The sequence below is a fragment of the Somniosus microcephalus genome, chromosome 3 (genome assembly GCF_052327205.1).
Source record: "Somniosus microcephalus isolate GS21.2 chromosome 3, FLI_Smic_1.0, whole genome shotgun sequence".
In the NCBI taxonomy this organism is placed as follows: domain Eukaryota; kingdom Metazoa; phylum Chordata; class Chondrichthyes; order Squaliformes; family Somniosidae; genus Somniosus; species Somniosus microcephalus.
The window spans coordinates 84,082,620-84,092,781 of record NC_140989.1 but is presented as its reverse complement, the minus strand read 5'-3'; positions in this window follow the sequence as shown (position 1 = coordinate 84,092,781).

Here is a 10,162-nt window from a genome sequence, read left to right as displayed (position 1 = left end):
CCTTCCACTTCCTCCTCTTCCGCTTCCTCCTCTTTCGCTTCCTCCTCTTCCACTTCCTACTCTTCCGCTTCCTCCTCATCTTCCATCTCATCCTCCTCTTCCACTTCCTCCTCTTCCTCCTCAGCTGGTCGCTGTAGGCCTGGTGCCCTCGTGATGCCGAGGTTGTGGAGCATGCTACAGACCACGATGAATCTTGAGATGCATTCTGGTAAGTACGGCAGGGCTCCTCCAGAGCGGTTCAGGCAGCGGAAGCATTGTTTAAGGATACTAATGGTCTGCTTTATCAGATTCCATGTGGCAGCATGGCTCTCATTGTATGCATGTTGCCTATGTGTGGTTAGATTACTGAGTGGAGTCATGAGCCAGGTGATCAGTGGATAGCCCTTGCCGCCCAGTAGCCACCCTTTGGTTTGTCGTGGTGGTTCAAAGGCTGAGGGAGCAGCAAACTGGCACAGAATGAAAGCATCATGACTGCTGCCAGGACACTGGGCATTCACCATCATGATGTGCTGAGCATGGTCACACACCAACTGCACATTCAGCGAGTGGTAACCTTTGCGGTAGCGGTACATCTCATCATTTAGATGCGGTGCCCGTAAAGTCACATATATGCAGTCGATGGCGCCCTGCACCATGGAGAAGCCCGCTACCCTGGCAAAGCCACGTGCACGCTCCGCCTGCTTCTCTCTGGTCAGAGAGAAGACAATGAAGTCTCCTCTCCTGGCACAAAGAGCGTCTGTCACTTCTCTTATGCAGCAGTGGATGGCGAACTGGGAGATGTTACAGATGTCGCTTCTCCAACCTGGAAGGATCCCGACACAAAGAAATACAGGGCCACGGTCACCTTTACAACCACTGGCAGCGCTGCCCTTGCCCTGGTGTGAGGCTGCAGGTCTGGTTGCAAGAGGTAGCAGAGTTCTGTGAGCATCTCCTTCGTAAAGCGCTGACGCCTCACACACTGCTCCTGGCTCAGGTTGAGGGAGTAGAATTGCTCTCAGAACACCATAGTTGGGTAAGGCCTCCTTCTCCCCCTCCTCTTCCTCCCTCTGCGAGCAGCTTGTCCTCTTCTTCGCTTCCTCTGCTTCATCTCCCTCCATGCTGCAGGCCAAAGCACCCATGACTGAGAGCAAGTGGTCTGACCAGAACCCTTGATGTCAGAAGCAAGGCCTTCTCCACTTACAGGACCACTCCCTGTCACCTCACCAACTAGAAAGCTGCAAACACTTGCACAAGCTTACACACAGCCAGTAGAAATTAATCAGCAACTGACCTGAGAGTGGTTGATGATCCCTTTAAATATCGCTGGTAGGGGTCCATTCAGCTGCTGAACTCGTGTTCAGCTGTGCGAGGTTAACACAGGGTGTTACTACCAGCATGGAGGATGAAAATGGCAGCACTGGTGTCAAATCAGCATTGCACGTTCTCATCTACATGTTGCCCCTTGGCGACATCATCTAAAAACACAGCATCACTTTCCACATGTACGCTGACGACACCCAGCTCTACCTTACTACCACTTCTCTCGACCCCTCCACGGTCTTTAAATTGTCAGACTGCTTATCCGACATCCAGTTCTGGATGAGCAGAGATTTTCTCCAATTAAATATTGGGAAGACCGAAGCCATTGTTTTCGGTCCCTGCCACAAACTCCCTTCCCTAGCCACTGACTCCATCCCTCACCCTAACATCTGTCTGAGGCTGAACCACACTGTCACAACCTTGGTGTCATATCTGACCCTGAATGAGCTTACAACCACATAGCAAAGCATAACAAAGACTGCCTATTTCCATCTCCGTAACATCGCCCGTCTCTGCCCCTGCCTCAGCTCATCCGCTGCTGAAACCCTCATCCATGCCTTTGTTACCTCTAGACTTGACTATTCCAACGCACTCCTGGCTGGCCTCCCACATTCTACCTTACGTAAACTTCAGGTGATCCAAAACTCGGCTGCCTGTGTCCTAACTCGCACCAAGTCCCGTTCACCCATCACCCCTCTACTCGCTGACCTACATTGGCTCCTGGTTAAGCAATGCCTCGATTTCAAAATTCTCATCCTTGTTTTCAAATCCCTCCATGACCTTGCCCCTCCCTATCTCTTTAATCTCCTTCAGCCCCACATCCCCCTGAGATATCTGCGCTCTTCTAATTCTGCCCTCTTGAGCATCCCTGATTATAATCGCTCAACCATTGGTAGCTGTGCCTTCTGTTGCCTAGGCCCTAAGCTCTGGAATTCCCTGCCTAAAATCTCCGCCTCTCTACCTCTTTCCTCCTTTAAGACGCTACCTCTTTGACCAAGCTTTTGGTCACCTGCCCTAATTTCTCCTTATGTGCCTCGGTGTCAAATTTTTTCTCTTATAATACTCCTGTGAAGCGCCTCGGGACGTTTTACTACATTAAAGGTGCTATATAAATGCAAGTTGATGTTGTTGATTGACGTCACGATCTGCCTACTCTACATACTTCTGGCGCATACTCCCAGCGCTGACGCTACCGTCCGGTGAGGCTTGCACCAAAATTGTGCACACGCTGTTCGGACGCCATTTTTGACCCAAAAAGGCACCCGTAGCGCCCAAACAATAGGCACTACGCAATCGAATTTCTAGGCCAGTATCTACTAAATAAACTAGCGAGACCTGTGACCCACAAGCACATTTCTTGACAAGGCCAATATGCGTTGACCAGGTTTTAAGTGTAACCGAGCTCCACTGTATATAATCTTACGTACTTTGTTAGAAAGTTTAACTTAAAAGTTTTGAATTATCCTCCAATTAATACTATGTGATCGGTTTCCTAATAATCATAAACCTTCAATCAAGATGGTTCAAATATATTTTCTTTTATACTTTTCCCTCAAACAAAATTCAGTTTTTACACCTTAAACTAGCCATAGACTTTGGAATACTAGAAAAGTATGTTCTTTAGGATGAACAGGAATAACTGATGTATGAAAAAGTTTTATTTGGCTAGAAACTACAATATACCTGCAGAATGCAATAGGGCTATCATAAACTAAATGGACATCAATGACACATTCTGCTTTGAGCTAATACTTTCTCCCTAAGTACCATGTGAAATCATTTGGAGCATTGCAAACATCCAACAGCTGAAAAATCACACCCATCAGTACGTGTTGAATTTTGCAAATGTCGCAGATTGCTGTGACATACTGCAATATTGACGCACATTTCATTACAGTTTATTTGACTCATGCCCCACAACATAATGGTTTATCTCTATTTTAGGGAATTAAAAAAGTCATTTCCTATGAGTGCAACACATTTTCTTTACAGTGACGTTAATAATTGTGAACATTTGCAAGTGTTTTCAAATTACTGATGAAACTACTTCATTTGAGTATTGCAAAATTATGTTATTAATAACTGATAAATTCCACCTGTCAAGTGGAATCTAGATATGAATGCAATTAATCATGCATTGACATTTGGTATGTATATATCACCCAACACTTCTTTAATAAGAATGATGTAGCAGATGGAGATAAACATCCTACATTCCAGTTATTTCTTGCAATTCCAAAAATAATTCCAGCCCAGACTCCTACTGATCAGACTTATGAAGTTCACATGACGTGCGACCCGAAACGTCAACTCAAATTTCTCTCCACGGATGTTGCCTGGCCTGCTGAGTTTTTCCAGCATTTTCTGTTGTTATTTCGGATTTCCAGCATCTGCAGTATTTTGCTATCGTCCTTCAAGTAAGAGGACACTGGCTTATTGCCACTTCTACTGCTGTATTTATAGCATATTTAGTCACTGAAATGTTGAATCTGCAATACAAAAACAAATAAACAGCTAATAAATAAACTACTGTACCATGGATTATTCAAACTTTCTTCATAATTTACTTTATGTCTCAGACTTTTTTTCTGCTCAGAGTTGGAGAAGCGCAGAGTTCTAGGAGGGTTGTAGGGTTGTAGGTTACAGAGACCAGGAGGAGCAAGGCAATGGAGGGATTTGAACACGTGGATGAGAATTTTAAAATTCAGACGTCGCTGGAATGGGAGCCAATGTAGGTAAGTGGGACTTAGTGCGAGTTAGAGTATGATCAGCAGAGCTTTGGGTGAGGGTGGAAGATGGGAGGCTGGCCAGGAGCACATTAGAGTAGTTGAGTCTGGAGGTAGCAAAAGCATGTAAGATGGTTTCAGCAGCAGATGGGTTGAGGCAGAGACGGAGACAGGTGATGTTATGGGGATAGAAATAGGCTGTCTTTGTGATGGACAGGATATGGGGTCAGAAGCTCAACTCCGGGTCCAGTAGGATGCCTAGTTTGTGAACAGTCTAATTCAGCCTGAGACAGGGATCAGGGAGGCTCATGGAATCGGTGGCTAGGGAATGGAATTTGTAGTGGGGACCAATGACAATGGCTTCAGTCTTCCCAATGTTTCAGTGGAGGAAATTTTGACTCATCCAGGATTGGAGGTTGGACAAGCAGTTTGACAACACAGAGGGGTCGAGAGAGGTGATGGTGAGGTTAAGGTGTGTGTCATCAGCGTACATGTGGAACCTGATATTGTGTTTTCGGACGATGAAGCTGAGGGGCAGCATGTAGATTAGAAATAGGAGTAGGATAGATCCTTGGGGGACTCCAGAGGTAATGGTGCGGGTGTGGGAAGAGAAGCCATTGCTTGAGATTTTCTGGCTATTGCTGGATAGATAAGAGTGAAACCAGTCCCACTCAGCTGGACAATGGAGGAGAGACACTGGAGGAGGATGGTGAGTCAACCGTGTCAAAAGCTGCAGATAGGTCGAGAAGGATGAGGAGGGATAATGCACCACAGTCACAATCGGATAGGATGTCATTTGTGACTTTGATTAGGGCTGTTTCAGTGCTGTGGCTGGGGCGGACACCTGATTGGAGAGGTTCAAACATGGAGTTGTGCGAAAAGGGTCACTGATATGCAAGGTGACAATACATTCAAGGACTTTGGAGAGGAAAAGGTGGTTGGAGGTGGAGTGGGTGGTGCAAGGATAGAGGGGTCAAGGGTGCATTTTTTCAGGAGGGGGGTGATGATGGCAGATTTGAAAGGGAAGGTATAAGATTATTTTAAGATGATTTAAATGATCAAGGTATACCAGCATCCTTTCCCTTAGCATTTTTAGTATTAGGCAAATGTGGAGGAAAGGAAAACTTGAATCTTGTCTCTATGTATGAACAAAAGACTGCTTGGAAACGCAAAGATCGAAAATATAACACCCAGATCAAGAAAAGGCTCATACCCAGATAAGAGACTAGTTGACAAGACACCACATTCCACAGTAAAAGATAAAGATTGGCCTACCCATTTACAGTATAATAAACAAAGCTTGTAGAACAGAATCAAAGGCCGAAAAGATTAGAAGCGGGGTAAATACGTGGCCTCAGCAAACGTGGAACTAGGTATTATGTTGTACGTAGGCACAGCCCAAGGTTGTACTATAGCATAAGAATAGAACCTGTTCCCCCCACTTCCCCCAAGGGCAGAGCATTCTCAGGGTGGTCAGGAGCTATGTAGGCGCACGAACAGCCTGGGCTGGAGCTGGTCGCTCCAGGCCTGGGAACTGGGCAGTGTTGTTCTCTTGGAGGTCGGAGCGCAGGCACACACATACCAGACACACACGTACCATAGACACACGTGCCATAGAGACACACATACCAGACACACATGTACCATAGACACACGTGCCAGAGACACACATGTATCATAGACACATGTGCCATAGAGACACACGTACCAGACACACATGTACCAGACACACAGGCTGGAATTTTACTGGCGCTGAGAGGACGGGATCGGAGGCGGGTCAGCTGTGAAATTTGAAATGATTGACAGTGGGTTGGGACCCCGCTGTCAACCCGCCTCCACGCTAGTCTGCCAGGTGTTGGGTCTGTCAGTGCTGAACAGACCCGACATCAAGCGGTGGGGGAGGTATTTTAGATCATTAGCTAGATTGTTAAGAAGCAATTAAGTAGTATTTTAAGCTCACCTTTAGATTTTTAGAATTCACCAATGGCTTCCCCGCTGCTCGGGGATCACATCAGGTAAGGAGGTCAGGTGTTGTGTCAGCATAGGATGATTTACTAATTTGGCAGCTGCAAGTGGTTTATAAAACCTCCCATTTCATAGGTCTTTACTTTCCAAGCTCAGAAGCTGTTGCTTACTGCATTTGGAAGACAGATTGACCATTATGCAAGTGTTTGGAGCAAACTCTCTATCCAGTGTCACCTCATTGGAACAACCTCTCTCACCATTGACAGATTCTCAACCTCACCTGCCATCTATTCCATCAGCATCGGTGCCCTTGAAAAAATCTCACCTTGGTCCTCAGAATCCCACCAGGATCAGCCCCAACACAAGCATCACCGGGCACACCAGCAGCACCAACATCAACACCAACCTTCTTCGCAATCACCTGATGCTGCACAGGACAGAGCGCATCAGCACCCGACCACATTGCTGCCCAGGACGCCAGGGATGGCCTCACCATGGCCAAATTTACTTCACTTGATGCTGTACACCCTGGCTGCCACATTATGCGTCAGGTTGGCACCACCCCACACCAACACCATAAAGCATCCCCACGATGCCCAAGCCATTCCTTTCACACTCATCAGCATTGAGGGGGGTGCTGTTACGTCTCACCATTCACTGCAACTCACTAAACCACTTCCAAAGGTGCACACAAATCTGTCCAAGAACGCAAAGTGTTGAAAATAAAGATTTCAATGCTTGATAGCACGTTACCAGATACTTCACATGAACATAGGCTAAAACACCCAAGTGCCTACACTTGTGTGTTGTTACTTGGTATGCTTACACTAGGATGAGGGTGAGTGTGAGGGGTGGCTAGTGAGATGGGGAAGTGATAATGTAGATAGAGAGGGATGGGTGGAGGTGTAAGGTAAGTTGGTGTGAGTAAGGATGTGCAGGAGTAGAGTAGGGAAGGCAGATTGATGGGGATGTGATGAGTGGTACAGCAAGATGAGGTTCAGTGTGGCTTGGCAGTAACGTTTAGTGATCTACTGAGATCGTTGAAAGGTTTGCGCCACTGCAGCCTGGTGCTCCTGCTGACATCCCCGCTTGTGCCCTTCTGTGCAATGTGCAACCAGGCTGCATTGGTCTCAGAGGCTGGTGTCGGGAGCAGTGAGACCGGAGACCCAGTGAGTATTTAAACTCACTTTCGCGGGCTTTCTTTGCAGAGGCTGGTGTCGGGAACAGTGAGGCCGGAGACCCAGTGAGTATTTAAACTCACTTTCGCGGGCTTTCTTTGCAGAGGCTTACCAATCTCAGACCGGCGGCGGCATTCCAGAGCCACGTCACGATTCAAAACGTGATGCGGGCAGGAGGGAGCAGCTGATTGGGTGAGTACGACCAGGGAGTATTTATACTACTCTATAGTTTGACAGTCAAGGTTCATAGTTTAAAAAGTTTAGAAGGTCTTAATTTTTTTGTGGTTATAGTTTCTAGTGCTAGTAACCAAGGGCCCTTGAGTATATCATTTAATTGTAGTGTAATTGGTGGTATTGATTTGATTTAAGTTAATTTAAATTAATTGAAGGGTAAGTCATGGCAGGACAGCTCGCTGCCATGGTATGCTCCTCCTGCACTATGTGGGAAATCAGGGACACTTCCTGTGTCTCTGACGACCATGTGTGCAGGAAGTGTATCCAGCTGCAGCTACTGGCAGAACGCATTGCGGCGCTGGAGCTGCGAATGGATACATACTGGAGCATTCGCGATGCTGAGGACGTCGTGGATAGCACATTTAGGGAGTTGGTCACACCGCAGGTAAAGGCTGCACAGGCAGGAAGGGAATGGGTGACCGCCAGGCAGAGTAGTAAGCGCAGGCAGGTAGTGCAGGGGTCCCCTGTGGCCATCCCCCTCTCAAACAGATATACCACTTTGGATATTGTTGGGGGTGATGGCTTATCGGGGGAAGACAGCAGCAGCCAACTTCCTGGCACCATGGGTGGTTCTGCTGCACAGGACAGGAGGAAAAAGAGTGGGAGAGCTATAGTAATAGGGGATTCTATTGTAAGGGGGATAGGCGTTTCTGCGGCCGCAAACGAGACTCCAAGATGGTATGTTGCCTCCCTGGTGCAAGGGTCAAGGATGTCTCAGAGCGGCTGCAGTGCATTCTGGAGGGGGAGGGTGAGCAGCCAGTTGTCGTGGTCCATAAAGGTAAAAACCGGGACGAGGTCCTAAAAGCTGAATATAGAGAGTTAGGAGGTAAATTTAAAAATAGGACCGCAAAGGTAGTAATCTCAGGATTGCTACCAGTGCCACGTGCTAGTCAGAGTAGAAATAGAAGGATATTTCAGACATGGCTAGAGGAATGGTGCAAGGGAGAGGGATTCAAATTCCTGGGACATTGGAACCGGTTCTGGGGGAGGTGGGACCAGTACAAACTGGACGGTTTGCACCTGGGCAGGACCAGGACCGATGTCCTAGGGGGAGCGTTTGCTAGCGCTGTTGGGGAGGGTTAAAACTAAAATGGCAGGGGGTTGGGAACCTGTGCAGGGAGACAGAGGAAAGGGAAACAAAGATAGAAGCAAAAGACAGGAAGGAGAAAAGCAAAAGTGGCAGGCAGAGAAATCAAGGGTTTAAATCAAACATGGCCACAGTAAATAATAGTTCTAAAAGGTCGAAGAGTGTAAAAAAAACAAGCCTGAAGGCTTTGTGTCTTAATGCGAGGAGCATTCGTAATAAGGTGGATGAATTAGCTGCGCAAATAGATGTAAATGAATATGATATGATTGGGATTACGGAAACATGGCTCCAGGGTGACCAAGGCTGGGAGCTCAACATCCAGGGGTATTCAATATTCAGGAAAGACAGGCAAAAAGGAAAAGGAGGTGGGGTAGCATTGCTGGTTAAAGAGGAGATAGTATGGAAGGATATTAGCTCTGATGATGTGGAATCTGTATGAGGTGAGCTGAGAAATACCAAGGGGCAGAAAACGTTAGTGGGAGTGGTATATAGACCTCCAAACAGTAATGCCGAGATTGGGAATGGCATTAAACGGGAAATTAGAGACGCGTGCAATAAGGGCACAGCAGTTATCATGGGTGACTTTAATCTACATAGAGATTGGGCTAACCAAATTAGTAACAATACTGTGGAGGAGGAATTCCTGGAGAGTATACGGGATGGTTTCCTGGACCAATATGTCGAGGAACCAATGAGCGATCAGGCCATCTTCGACTGGGTATTATGTAATGAGAAATGATTAATTAGCAATCTTGTTCTGCGAGGCCCCTTGGGGTGGAGCGATCATAATATGATCGAATTATTCATTAAGATGGTGAGTGAAGTATTTGACTCAGGGACTAGGGTCCTGAACTTAAATAAAGGAAACTACGATGATGAGGCGCGAGTTGGGTAGGATGGATTGGGGAATGCTACTTAAAGGGTTGACGGTGGATAGCAATGGCAAACATTTAAAGATCGCATGGATGAACTACAGAATTTGTTCATCCCTGTTTGGCATAAAAACAAAATAAAAATGGTGACTCAACCGTGGCTCACAAGGGAAATTAGGGATAGCATAAAATCCAAGCAGAGGACATATAAATTGACCAGAATAAGCAGCAAACCTGAGGATTGGGAGCAGTTTAGGATTCAGCAAAGGAGAACAAAGGGATTAATTAAGAGGGGGAAAATAGAGTATGAGAGTAAGCTTGCAGGGAACATAAAAACTGACTGTAAAAGCTTCTATAGATATGTGAAGAGAAAAAGATTGGTGAAGTCAAGCGTAGGTCCCTTGCAGTCAGAATCAGGGGAATTTATAATGGGGAACAAAGAAATGGCAGACCAATTAAATACATACTTTGGTTCTGTCTTCACAAAGGAGGACACAAATAATCTCCCAGAGATGTCGGGGAACATAGGGTGTAATGAGAGGGAGGAACTGAATGAAATCAGTATTTGTAGGGAAATGGTGTTAAGGAAATTGACGGGATTGAAGGCCGATAAATCCCCGGGGCCTGATAATCTACATCCTAGGGTACTTAAGGAAGTGGCCCTAAAAATAGTAGATGCATTGCTGGTCATCTTCCAAAATTCTATAGATTCTGGAACAGTTCCCATGGATTGGAGGGTAGCTAATGTTACCCCACTATTCAAAAAAGGTGGTAGAGAGAAAACGGGGAATTATAGACCGG